At 42.4% G+C, this 12,401-nt stretch overlaps 1 protein-coding gene across 2 annotated transcripts in view; it reads right to left on the minus strand.

The window, feature by feature from the left end:
- LOC139413918 (ATPase plasma membrane Ca2+ transporting 2) overlaps nucleotides 1-12,401 on the minus strand; it is a 178,848-nt gene that overhangs the window by 36,466 nt on the left and 129,981 nt on the right. The window lies entirely within an intron of this gene.

Below are 12,401 nucleotides of genomic sequence, written 5' to 3' on the forward strand. Positions count from 1 at the left end.
AAGGGGAGGAGCATCCTCTTCAGGGAATTTTATAACATTTTTAATTGTAAAACATTATTAAAAAAGTTATCCTTAGATAAAACTACACTAAATATATTCCTGTCACCAAATAACTGAATAAAACACTATTTTGCAATGGTCTACAGTAGCCTCAGCAGCACTCTGTAGGGTAGCACCATGGTCTAGCCGGAGGACAGCTAGCTTCCATCCTCCTCTGGGCACATTGACTACAACACAAAACCTAGGAGGCTCATGGTTCTCATCCCCTTCCATAGACTTACACAGTAATTATGACAACTTACAGTTATGACAACTTCCAACCTATCAGAGTTCTTGCTGCATGAACTGACATGTTGTCCACCCAATCAAAGTATCAGAGAATGAATCTAGTACTGAAAGAACAGGCTACAGCTAGCTAGCACTGCAGTGTATAACATGTGGTGAGTAGTTGACTCAAAGAGAGAGAAAGACAAATAGTTGTAACAGTTTTTAACAAATTAATTTCTTACTAAATGAAGGAGAAAGCAAGAGAGAAATAGAGAGAGCGAGATTTCATAATTTATTTTTCACTTTCAGTTTATTTTACTTAGCTAGCAAATGCAGCCAGCTAGTTTAGTCTACTGAAACACCCTGCAAAAACAGAGGGATGCTATGTTAGCTAGCTGGCTATAACAGAGGGATGCTATGTTAGCTAGCTGGCTATGACAGAAGGATGCTATTGTAACGGATGTGAAACGGCTAGCTTAGTTAGCAGTGTGCGCTAAATAGCGTTTCAATCGGTGACGTAACTTGCTCTTAGACCTTGAAGTAGTAGTTCCCCCTTGCTCTGCAAGGCCCACGGCTTTTGTGGAGCGATGGGTAACGATGCTTCGTGTGTGTCAGTTGTTGATGTGTGCAGAAGGTCCCTAGTTCGCGCCCGGGTATGGGCGAGGGGACGGTTTAAACTTATACTGTTACATTGATGCTGTTGACCTGGATCACTGGTTGCTGCGGAAAAGGAGGAGGTCAAAAGGGGGGTGTAACGGATGTGAAACGGCTAGCTTAGTTAGCAGTGTGCGCTAAATAGCGTTTCAATCGGTGACGTCACTTGCTCTGAGACCTTGAAGTAGTAGTTCCCCTTGCTCTGCAAGGGCCGCGGCTTTTGTGGAGTGATGGGTAACGATGCTTCGAGGGTGACTGTTGTTGATGTGTGCAGAAGGTCCCTGGTTCGCGCCCGGGTATGGGCGAGGGGACGGTCTAAACTTATACTGTTACACTATGTTAGCTAGCTGGCTATGACAGAGGGATGCTATGTTAGCTAGCTGGCTATGACTTTCCAGCACAACACTGGAACTCTTCCAAGTCAAGGTTAGCTTTTGGTTTTACTAATTTATTGCCACTGGGGGCCACCGGTGTAACTGCTTACTGACTAACGTTACTGCATGATTGTAGCGGGTTTACTAACGTGTTAACGTTAATTCTATTAGCTACAGTTGACTATTTCGCCTGGTCACATACAGCTGATTCGGTTGTGCATTGACGTCCCCAAACGAAGGGAAGAGAAGGAATGCAACGTGGCTGTTATGAGAGTGAACTGTGTTTACGTGTGATCAGGGGTGTATTCATTCCGACCGATTCTGTTGAAAAAACGTTTCTTAAACGGAAACAAACGGAACAAAACAGGGATAAACACACCTGAATTTGTCCAATAGAAGCTCTTGTTTGCAATCGAAAATCAAATCTAGAATCGGCTTTCTATTCCGCAACAAAGCCTGCTTCACTCACGCCGCCAAACTTACCCTAGTAAAACTGACTATCCCACCGATCCTCGACTTCGGCGATGTCATCTACAAAATAGCTTCCACCACTCTACTCAGCAAACTGGATGCAGTTTATGACAGTGCCATCAGTTTTGTCACTAAAGCACCTTCTACCACCCACCACTGCGACCTGTATGCTCTAGTCGGCTGGCCCTCGCTACATATTCGTCGCCAGACCCACTGGCTCCAGGTCATCTACAAGTCCATGCTAGGTAAAGCTCCGCCTTATCTCAGTTCACTGGTCACGATGGCAACACCCACCCGTAGCACGCGCTCCAGCAGGTGTATCTCACTGATCATCCCTAAAGCCAACACCTCATTTGGCCGCCTTTCGTTCCAGTTCTCTGCTGCCTGTGACTGGAACGAATTGCAAAAATCGCTGAAGTTGGAGACTTTTATCTCCCTCACCAACTTCAAACATCTGCTATCTGAGCAGCTAACCGATCGCTGCAGCTGTACATAGTCTATCGGTAAATAGCCCACCCAATTTACCTACCTCATCCCCATACTGTTTTATTTATTTATTTTTCTGCTCTTTTGCACACCAGTATCTCTACCTGTACATGACCATCTGATCATTTATCACTCCAGTGTTAATCTGCAAAATTGTAATTATTCGCCTACCTCCTCATGCCTTTTGCACACAATGTATATAGACTCTCCTTTTTTTCTACTGTGTTATTGACTTGTTAATTGTTTACTCCATGTGTAACTCTGTGTTGTCTGTTCACACTGCTATGCTTTATCTTGGCCAGGTCGCAGTCGTAAATGAGAACTTGTTCTCAACTGGTCTAGCTGGTTAAATAAAGGTGAAAAAACTGTTGGACTAATGATTACACCCTAGATCAGCTAGATGCAGGCAAGAGTGTATTGTAAATAATAATTTGTTCTTTAACTGACTTGCTTAGTTAAATAAAGGTTAAATAAAAATAAATATAATATTGAATGTCATTGTCTGTGCACCTACATTGTAAACTTTCATTCATAGACTAGTTTGTAGCAACCTCATGATGGGTACAGGGAACATTTAGTAGCCTAAACCTATTGATGTTACATTGAACTGGGTGAATGGAATGTGAATGACAGTAGCCTAAACCTATTGATGTTACATTGAACTGGGTGAATGGAATGTGAATGACAGTAGCCTAAACCTATTGATGTTACATTGAACTGGGTGAATGGAATGTGAATGACAGTAGCCTAAACCTATTGATGTTACATTGAACTGGGTGAATGGAATGTGAATGAGAGTAGCCTAAACCTATTGATGTTACATTGAACTGGGTGAATGGAATGTGAATGACAGTAGCCTAAACCTATTGATGTTACATTGAACTGGGTGAATGGAATGTGAATGACAGTAGCCTAAACCTGTTGATGTTACATTGAACTGGGTGAATGGAATGTGAATGACAGTAGCCTAAACCTATTGATGTTACATTGAACTGGGTGAATGGAATGTGAATGACAGTAGCCTAAACCTATTGATGTTACATTGAACTGGGTGAATGGAATGTGAATGACAGTAGCCTAAACCTATCGATGTTACATTAAACTGGGTGAATGGAATGTGAATGACAGTAGCCTAAACCTATCGATGTTACATTAAACTGGGTGAATGGAATGTGAATGACAGTAGCCTAAACCTATCGATGTTACATTAAACTGGGTGAATGGAATGTGAATGACAGTAGCCTAAACCTATCGATGTTACATTGAACTGGGTGAATGGAATATGAATGACAGTAGCCTAAACCTATCGATGTTACATTGAACTGGGTGAATGGAATATGAATGACAGTAGCCTAAACCTATCGATGTTACATTGAACTGGGTAAATGGAATATGAATGACAGTCATCCAATATGCTGGAATAGAAATAAGGCCACGGTCATGAATTTTTTTTTGTCCTCCCTCAAATTTTAAAAAGGCCCTGATGGTGAGTGAAGTACGAGGCACATCGTCAGCACAGACAGGGTTCAAACAAAACAGACAACTCCAAGGTGACAGAAATCAGAACAGATGAGTCCACCGGAAGACAGAAAAGGTCTACAGAAGTTACTGGGTATGACACACGTTTCCTAACCCAGTATATCCAAGATGAAGCCAAGTCCACTGCACCAATCAGAGTGCTCCTCAGGAAGGACATGGCAGTGGCACCCAGAACAACAAGCAGCACTGGAGAGACTGAAAATAAAAGACATCTCCACTACTCCGTTGCTGAAATTATTTTAATCCACAGGAAGAGATTGAAATACAAGCTGATGCATCCAATGATAGACCCCGGAGCTGTTCTGATGTCATTATGGGGTATTGTGATGTCATTATGTCATTATGGGGTATTGTGATGTCATTATGGGGTATTGTGATGTCATTATGGGGTAAACAGCCTTTGCATCCAGAGCTCTGTCTGGGGCAGAACAAAATTATGCCCAGATAGAAAAAATAACTCCTGGCAATCGTGTTCAGTATGTCTATGGTGTCCAGGTCAAAGTTCAATCTGACCACAAACCACTTGAGGCTATAATCGCCAAGCCTATTGGAAAGTCGCCTGCCCGTCTTCAAAGGATGCTGCTTCAAATACACAAATATGACAGTCACATCGCCAGGTAAAGTAGCATGTTAGTAGCAGACACGTTATCCAGGGCTGTACCCTAGACTGCCACACATGAATAGTGTGACCTCAGTGACGAAAATTTCATTTACGCAGTGTCCACACATCAGCCACTGGAGGGCGCTGTTATGCAACAGCTGAGAGCAGTCAGATACAGCTGCTGAGGAACCTGCTGGCCATACAAGAAGAAAAGTGCACCACTGAAAATGCAACCCTACTGGCACATCAGAGAGACTCTTTACATCGAAGACAATCCACTCCCGGTAAACAAACATATTATCATTCCCGAAGACTTTTAGAGCTGAGGTACTTATAAAGAGGCTCCACATTACACATCAGGGCATTCAACGCTCCTGCCAGAGCTCTCATGTAATGACCAGGCCTCACTGATGATGTCCGAATGACGGTCGAAACGTGCACTTCCTGTCAAGACAAACTGCCCAGCAACCAAAAGGAACCACTCCTACCACACACAATGCCTGACACTCTGTGGCAAGAAATCACAGTTGATATCTTTGTCTTGCAAGGCTGCTTAATCATTCTGATAGTGGGGACTAATATTCCAAATGTCCAGACGTGCTGATGTAGCGTGGTTCATTCTGCGTTGTGTACTTTTATTTAGGACGCTGCCGCAACTGAAGGTCTGTGAGTTGAATTTTTTTTTTTTGTTATTTGCCCCCTGCACACGAAGAGACAACAGACATGATGTTAACCCTTGGCGCAGTCCTAGCTCTCAGTCCTAGCTCTCAGTCCTAGCTCTCAGTCCTAGCTCTCAGTCCTAGCTCTCAGTCCTAGCTCTCAGTCCTAGTTCTCAGTCCTAGTTCTCAGTCCTAGCTCTCAGTCCTAGCTCTCAGTCCTAGCTCTCAGTCCTAGCTCTCAGTCCTAGCTCTCAGTCCTAGTTCTCAGTCCTAGCTCGCAGTCCTAGCTCTCAGCCCTAGCTCTCAGCCCTAGTTCTCAGTCCTAGCTCTCAGTCCTAGCTCTCAGTCCTAGTTCTCAGTCCTAGTTCTCATTCCTAGCTCTCAGTCCTAGCTCTCAGTCCTAGCTCTCAGTCCTAGTTCTCAGTCCTAGCTCTCAGTCCTAGCTCTCAGTCCTAGTTCTCAGTCCTAGCTCTCAGTCCTAGTTCTCAGTCCTAGTTCTCAGTCCTAGCTCTCAGTCCTAGTTCTCAGTCCTAGCTCTCAGTCCTAGCTCTCAGTCCTAGCTCTCAGTCCTAGCTCTCAGTCCTAGTTCTCAGTCCTAGCTCTCAGTCCTAGTTCTCAGTCCTAGCTCTCAGTCCTAGTTCTCAGTCCTAGTTCTCAGTCCTAGCTCTGTCCTAGCTCTCAGTCCTAGTTCTCAGTCCTAGTTCTCAGTCCTAGTTCTCAGTCCTAGCTCTCAGTCCTAGTTCTCAGTCCTAGCTCTCAGTCCTAGTTCTCAGTCCTAGCTCTCAGTCCTAGTTCTCAGTCCTAGCTCTCAGTCCTAGTTCTCAGTCCTAGTTCTCAGTCCTAGTTCTCAGTCCTAGTTCTCAGTCCTAGCTCTCAGTCCTAGTTCTCAGTCCTAGCTCTCAGTCCTAGTTCTCAGTCCTAGCTCGCAGTCCTAGTTCTCAGTCCTAGCTCTCAGTCCTAGTTCTCAGTCCTAGTTCTCAGTCCTAGCTCTGTCCTAGCTCTCAGTCCTAGTTCTCAGTCCTAGCTCTCAGTCCTAGCTCTCAGGCACCTTGCTATGCCGAAGGTCAGGCAAAAGAGAACGCCAAAAGGAAGTAACAGGTGCTGCGAACATTCAATGCACAACAGCCCCCCATACAATACAAGTAAAATGATACAGAACATAATTCGGACAAAGTAAAAGACATACATGCACATGAAGAGACAACACACATTATGTTATCCCTTGGCACGGTCCTAGCTCTCAGGCCCCTGCACAAGCACATGGACACTCACTTAAAACACTGTCCCAAGTACTCACAAGTTACAATAGATACCCTAGTTAGCGAGCTGGGTGAAACTTGTTAACATAAATCTTTATCTCGTCCACATTGTAACAAACTTATGGTAGCATAACAGTACGTTGTGTAACATTACCACGGTTTTATATTGAACAATTTGGGAGCCAAGGACAACACACAGTGGGGCAAAAAAGTATTTAGTCAGCCACCAATTGTGCAAGTTCTCCCACTTAAAAAGATGAGAGAGGCCTGTAATTTTCATCATAGGTACACTTCAACAATGACAGACAAAATGAGAAGAAAAAAAATTCAGAAAATCACATTGTAGGATTTTTAATGAATTTATTTTTTTGCCCCACTGTACCTTGCTAGCCGAAGGTCAGGCAAAGGAGAACAATAAGGGGGTATGGAAATACAGATAACCCGCGATGGACCAAACCAAAATATACAAAACTTTTACAATCACATGTATGTACTACAATCACATGTATGTACTACAATCACATGTATGTACTACAATCACATGTATGTACTACAATCACATGTATGTACTACAATCACATGTATGTACTACAATCACATGTATGTACTACAATCACATGTATGTACTACAATCACATGTATGTACTACAATCACATGTATGTACTACAATCACATGTATGTACTACAATCACATGTATGTACTACAATCACATGTATGTACTACAATCACATGTATGTACTACAATCACATGTATGTACTACAATCACATGTATGTACTACAATCACATGTATGTACTACAATCACATGTATGTACTACAATCACATGTATGTACTACAATCACATGTATGTACTACAATCACATGTATGTACTACAATCACATGTATGTACTACAATCACATGTATGTACTACAATCACATGTATGTACTACAATCACATGTATGTACTACAATCACATGTATGTACTACAATCACATGTATGTACTACAATCACATGTATGTACTACAATCACATGTATGTACTACAATCACATGTATGTACTACAATCACATGTATGTACTACAATCACATGTATGTACTACAATCACATGTATGTACTACAATCACATGTATGTACTACAATCACATGTATGTACTACAATCACATGTATGTACTACAATCACATGTATGTACTACAATCACATGTATGTACTACAAGCACATGTATGTACTACAATCACATGTATGTACTACAATCACATGTATGTACTACAATCACATGTATGTACTACAATCACATGTATGTACTACAATCACATGTATGTACTACAATCACATGTATGTACTACAATCACATGTATGTACTACAATCACATGTATGTACTACAATCACATGTATGTACTACAATCACATGTATGTACTACAATCACATGTATGTACTACAATCACATGTATGTACTACAATCACATGTATGTACTACAATCACATGTATGTACTACAATTACATGTATGTACAATATTGATGTGAAAAAGTGTTTGTACACCAAAGAAAAACGTTAGCTCTGCAGCTGTAATTAAATATAAAATACACTGAATTATTATTATTATCAAATGATTAACATCCCCTCTTGACTTCGCCTATTTGAATTGGTCCTTGTGTGCAACTTGGCGCATCATCTAGGTGAACAACATCGCACTGCTACACTGAGGCCATTGGACAAGACATCGGGTACAGTCGTAGCAAAGTTTAACTGAGATTGCTCAGTTTGCAAAAGAGACGCCGTTTTCAATATGATTCATTCTAGTCCAGGGTTTTCCCCAGTCAAAGGGAACGGCTGAGAGAGGACCATTCAGTCAGTGGAAAAAAAACATGCTCAAGTCGACAACACAGACAGGTGTTGACCCTCACACGGCTCTCCTGAACCTGAGAAACACACCTGTCCCTGGCTCTGCTACTCATGGGACTTGTTCCTACTCTCCAACCTACCCTCAAGTAAAACAGCCCTTCAGCCCGTTACCCCCCCCCAGAAAAAATCCAGAGTGGCTTGAAACGCAGAAGACAAGCTATGACAAAACCGGCGTCACCACTTCCTTGATTTCGGGAGGGAGAGAAAGAGTGTTCATGGAGCCAGCCAGCATCAGTGGTGAGAATCAGAGATTGAACCGAGAAACAGAAAACATCTCAGACCTGAAAGAACAACCAGGTACAGGGACAATGAAGAAGAAGTCACAATCACTGTCACTCACACTCACTCACTCTGATTCAGACCAGGAGGTCGAAGAGGCGACACAAAGAGACACAAATTAACACAGACAGAACATGACAAATGACAGATCACAAGAACCCCTCTGGCCCAGAGACTCACACCAGAACCCCTCTGGCCCAGAGACTCACACCAGAACCCCTCTGGCCCAGAGACTCACACCAGAACCCCTCTGGCCCAGAGACTCACACCAGAACCCCTCTGGCCCAGAGACTCACACCAGAACCCCTCTGGCCCACAGACTCACACCAGAACCCCTCTGGCCCAGAGACTCACACCAGAACCCCTCTGGCCCAGAGACTCACACCAGTCAGATCACCAGAACCCCTCTGTCATAGAGACTCACACCAGTCAGATCACCAGAACCCCTCTGGCCCAGAGACTCACACCAGTCAGATCACCAGAACCCCTCTGGCCCAGAGACTCACACCAGTCAGATCACCAGAACCCCTCTGGCACAGAGACCATAGAGTGGATCACCACTTTATTTTAAGAATGTCAAATGTCAGAATAATAATAGAGATAATTATTTAGTTCAGCTTTTATTTATTTCGTCACATTCCCAGTGGGTCAGAAGTTTGCATACACTCAGTTAGTATTTGGTAGCATTGCATTTGAATTGTTTAACTTGGGTCAAACCGTTCGGGTCAAACATTTCGGGTAGCCTTCCCACAATAAGTTGGGTGAATTTTGGCCATTTCCTCCTGACAGAGCTGGTGTAACTGAGTCAGGTTTGTAGGCCTCCTTGCTCACACACACACCTTTCAGTTCTGCCCACAACATTTCTATAGGATTGAGGTCAGGGCTTTGTGATGGTCATTCCAATACCTTGACTTTGTTGTCCTTAAGCCATTTTGCCACAACTTTGGAAGTATGCTTGGGGTCATTGTCCATTTGGAAGACCCATTTGCAACCAAGCTTTGGTCTTGAGATGTTGCTTCAATATATCCACATAATTTTCCTACCTCATGATGCCATCTATTTTGTGAAATGCACCAGTCCCTCCTGCAGCAAAGCACCTCCACAACATGATGCTGCCACCCCTGTGCTTCACGGTTGGGATGGTGTTCTTCGGCTTGCAAACCTCCCCCTTTTTCCTCCAAACATATCGATGGCCATTGTGGCCAAACAGTTCTATTTTTGTTTCATCAGAACAGAGGACATTTCTCCAAAAAGTATGATCTTTGTCTCCATGTGCAGTTGCAAACCAGTGTCTGGCTTTTTTATGGCGGTTTTGGAGCAGTGGCTTCTTCCTTGTTGAGCTGTCTTTCAGGTTATGTCGATATAGGACCCATTATACTGTGGATATAGATACTCTTGTACCTGTTTCCTCCAGCATCTTCGCAAGGTTGTTTTCCACTTTTCGCACCAAAGTACATTTTTAAGTGGAAATACCAAACTTTACGTGCCTTTTTAAACCTCGATTTCACTACAAGTTTGCATTTTCTGCTGTGCAACAACAGGATGACCAAAATAAGATAAGAGCATCTGTACCTATTCAAACCCCCCCCCCCCCCCTCCCCCCCCCCCTTCCATTCAACACAATTATCCTCGACAAATATAGACTTTCAGTGCAGATGTTGAATGAATCCTAATTTGCTTTGAGGGTGATTTAGGTATGCATGATGAAATGGAGCCTAAAGGACAATTAGAGGAGAGGAGAGGAGAGATCAACCCCCCCCCCCCTCCCCGGAGAGGAGAGGAGAGATCAACCCCCCCCCCCCCCCCTCCCCTCCCCATCTCTACTCTGAAGTACTGACACTGTAAAATATAAAGAGAATCTACCCAGGACTGTCACTCATTCTCCTGGAGCATGATTCTAGATAGATCGATATAGAATCTATGAAATACCTTCTGTGACGTTCATTCTTGTTCCATGTTCTATGATCAACAATGGGATATGCATTAGTAAAGTAGTATTGTGTCTGAACACAATATTGTATTTCCAAAGCTAGTTAATTAATCCATCACATTTTAGTAGTACATTCGGAAAATGAAGCTGATTTCCTATTCGATGTTGCTTGGTTCTTTATTTGACAGTTTGTTATTCTGATATTTTATTCTCAGGAAGATGTAGCTCTCCTGGAGTAGCCTACAACATTCTGACAATTACACAGCAAGGCCCCGGAGAGAGAGTGAGGGAGAATGAGTGAGAGAGAGAGAGAGAGGGAGAGAGAGAGAGAGAGAGAAAGAAAGAAAGAACGAGAGAGAGAGAACGAGACAACGAGAGAGAGAGAGAACGAGACAACGAGAGAGAGAGAGAGAGCGAGAGAGAGAAAGAACGAGAGAGAGAGAACGAGACAACGAGAGAGAGAGAGAGAGAGAGAGAGAGAGAGAGAGAGAGAGAGAGAGAGAGAGAAAGAAAGAAAGAACGAGAGAGAGAGAACGAGACAACGAGAGAGAGAGAGAATGAGACAACGAGAGAGAGAGAGAGAGAGAAAGAAAGAACGAGAGAGAGAGAGAGAGAACGAGACAACAAGAGAGAGAGAGAGAACGAGAGGGAGAGAACGAGAAAGGAGAGAACTCTCTCTACCAGCAGCAGTGCATCTCTTCTTATTCTCATGTTGTTTTGAATCATTCAACTACTTTACATCAGTTACCTACCTACCATTCAGTTACCTACCTACCATTCAGTTACCTACCTGCCATTCAGTTACCTAACTACCATTCAGTTACCTAACTACCATTCAGTTACCTACCTACCATTCAGTTACCTACCTACCATTCAGTTACATACCTACCTACCATTCAGTTACCTAACTACCATTCAGTTGCATACCTACCATTCAGTTACCTACCTACCATTCAGTTACCTAACTACCATTCAGTTACCTAACTACCATTCAGTTACCTACCTACCATTCAGTTACCTAACTACCATTCAGTTACCTAACTACCATTCAGTTACCTAACTACCATTCAGTTACCTACCTACCATTCAGTTACCTACCTACTATTCAGTTACCTACCTACCGATTTTTATTTGTACCGATCATATTGATTGCTATATATTGTGGATTAGTATAATGGAGTAATTTCTTACTAAGAAAACTGGTTACAAATAGCACTTACTTATCCTATCCCATACCTGTCAATCATCCTTATCAATAGCATAACAAATACTTATCCTATCCCATACCTGTCAATCATCCTTATCAATAGCATAACAAATACTTATCCTATCCCATACCTGTCAATCATCCTTATCAATAGCATAACAAATACTTATCCTATCCCATACAAGTCAATCATCCTTATCAATAGCATAACAAATACTTATCCTATCCCATACCTGTCAATCATCCTTATCAATAGCATAACAAATACTTATCCTATCCCATACCTGTCAATCATCCTTATCAATAGCATAGCAAATACTTATCCTATCCCATACCAGTCAGTCATCCTTATCAATAGCATAACAAATACTTATCCTATCCCATACCTGTCAATCATCCTTATCAATAGCATAACAAATACTTATCCTATCCCATACCAGTCAGTCATCCTTATCAATAGCATAACAAATACTTATCCTATCCCATACCTGTCAATCATCCTTATCAATAGCATAACAAATACGTATCCTATCCCATACCTGTCAATCATCCTTATCAATAGCATAACAAATACTTATCCTATCCCATACCTGTCAATCATCCTTATCAATAGCATAACAAATACTTATCCTATCCCATACCTGTCAATCATCCTTATCAATAGCATAACAAATACTTATCCTATCCCATACCTGTCAATCATTCTTATCAATAGCATAACAAATACTTATCCTATCCCATACCTGTCAATCATCCTTATCAATAGCATATCAAATACTTAT

The sequence above is a fragment of the Oncorhynchus clarkii genome, chromosome 7 (genome assembly GCF_045791955.1).
Source record: "Oncorhynchus clarkii lewisi isolate Uvic-CL-2024 chromosome 7, UVic_Ocla_1.0, whole genome shotgun sequence".
Classification (NCBI taxonomy): Eukaryota; Metazoa; Chordata; class Actinopteri; order Salmoniformes; family Salmonidae; genus Oncorhynchus; species Oncorhynchus clarkii.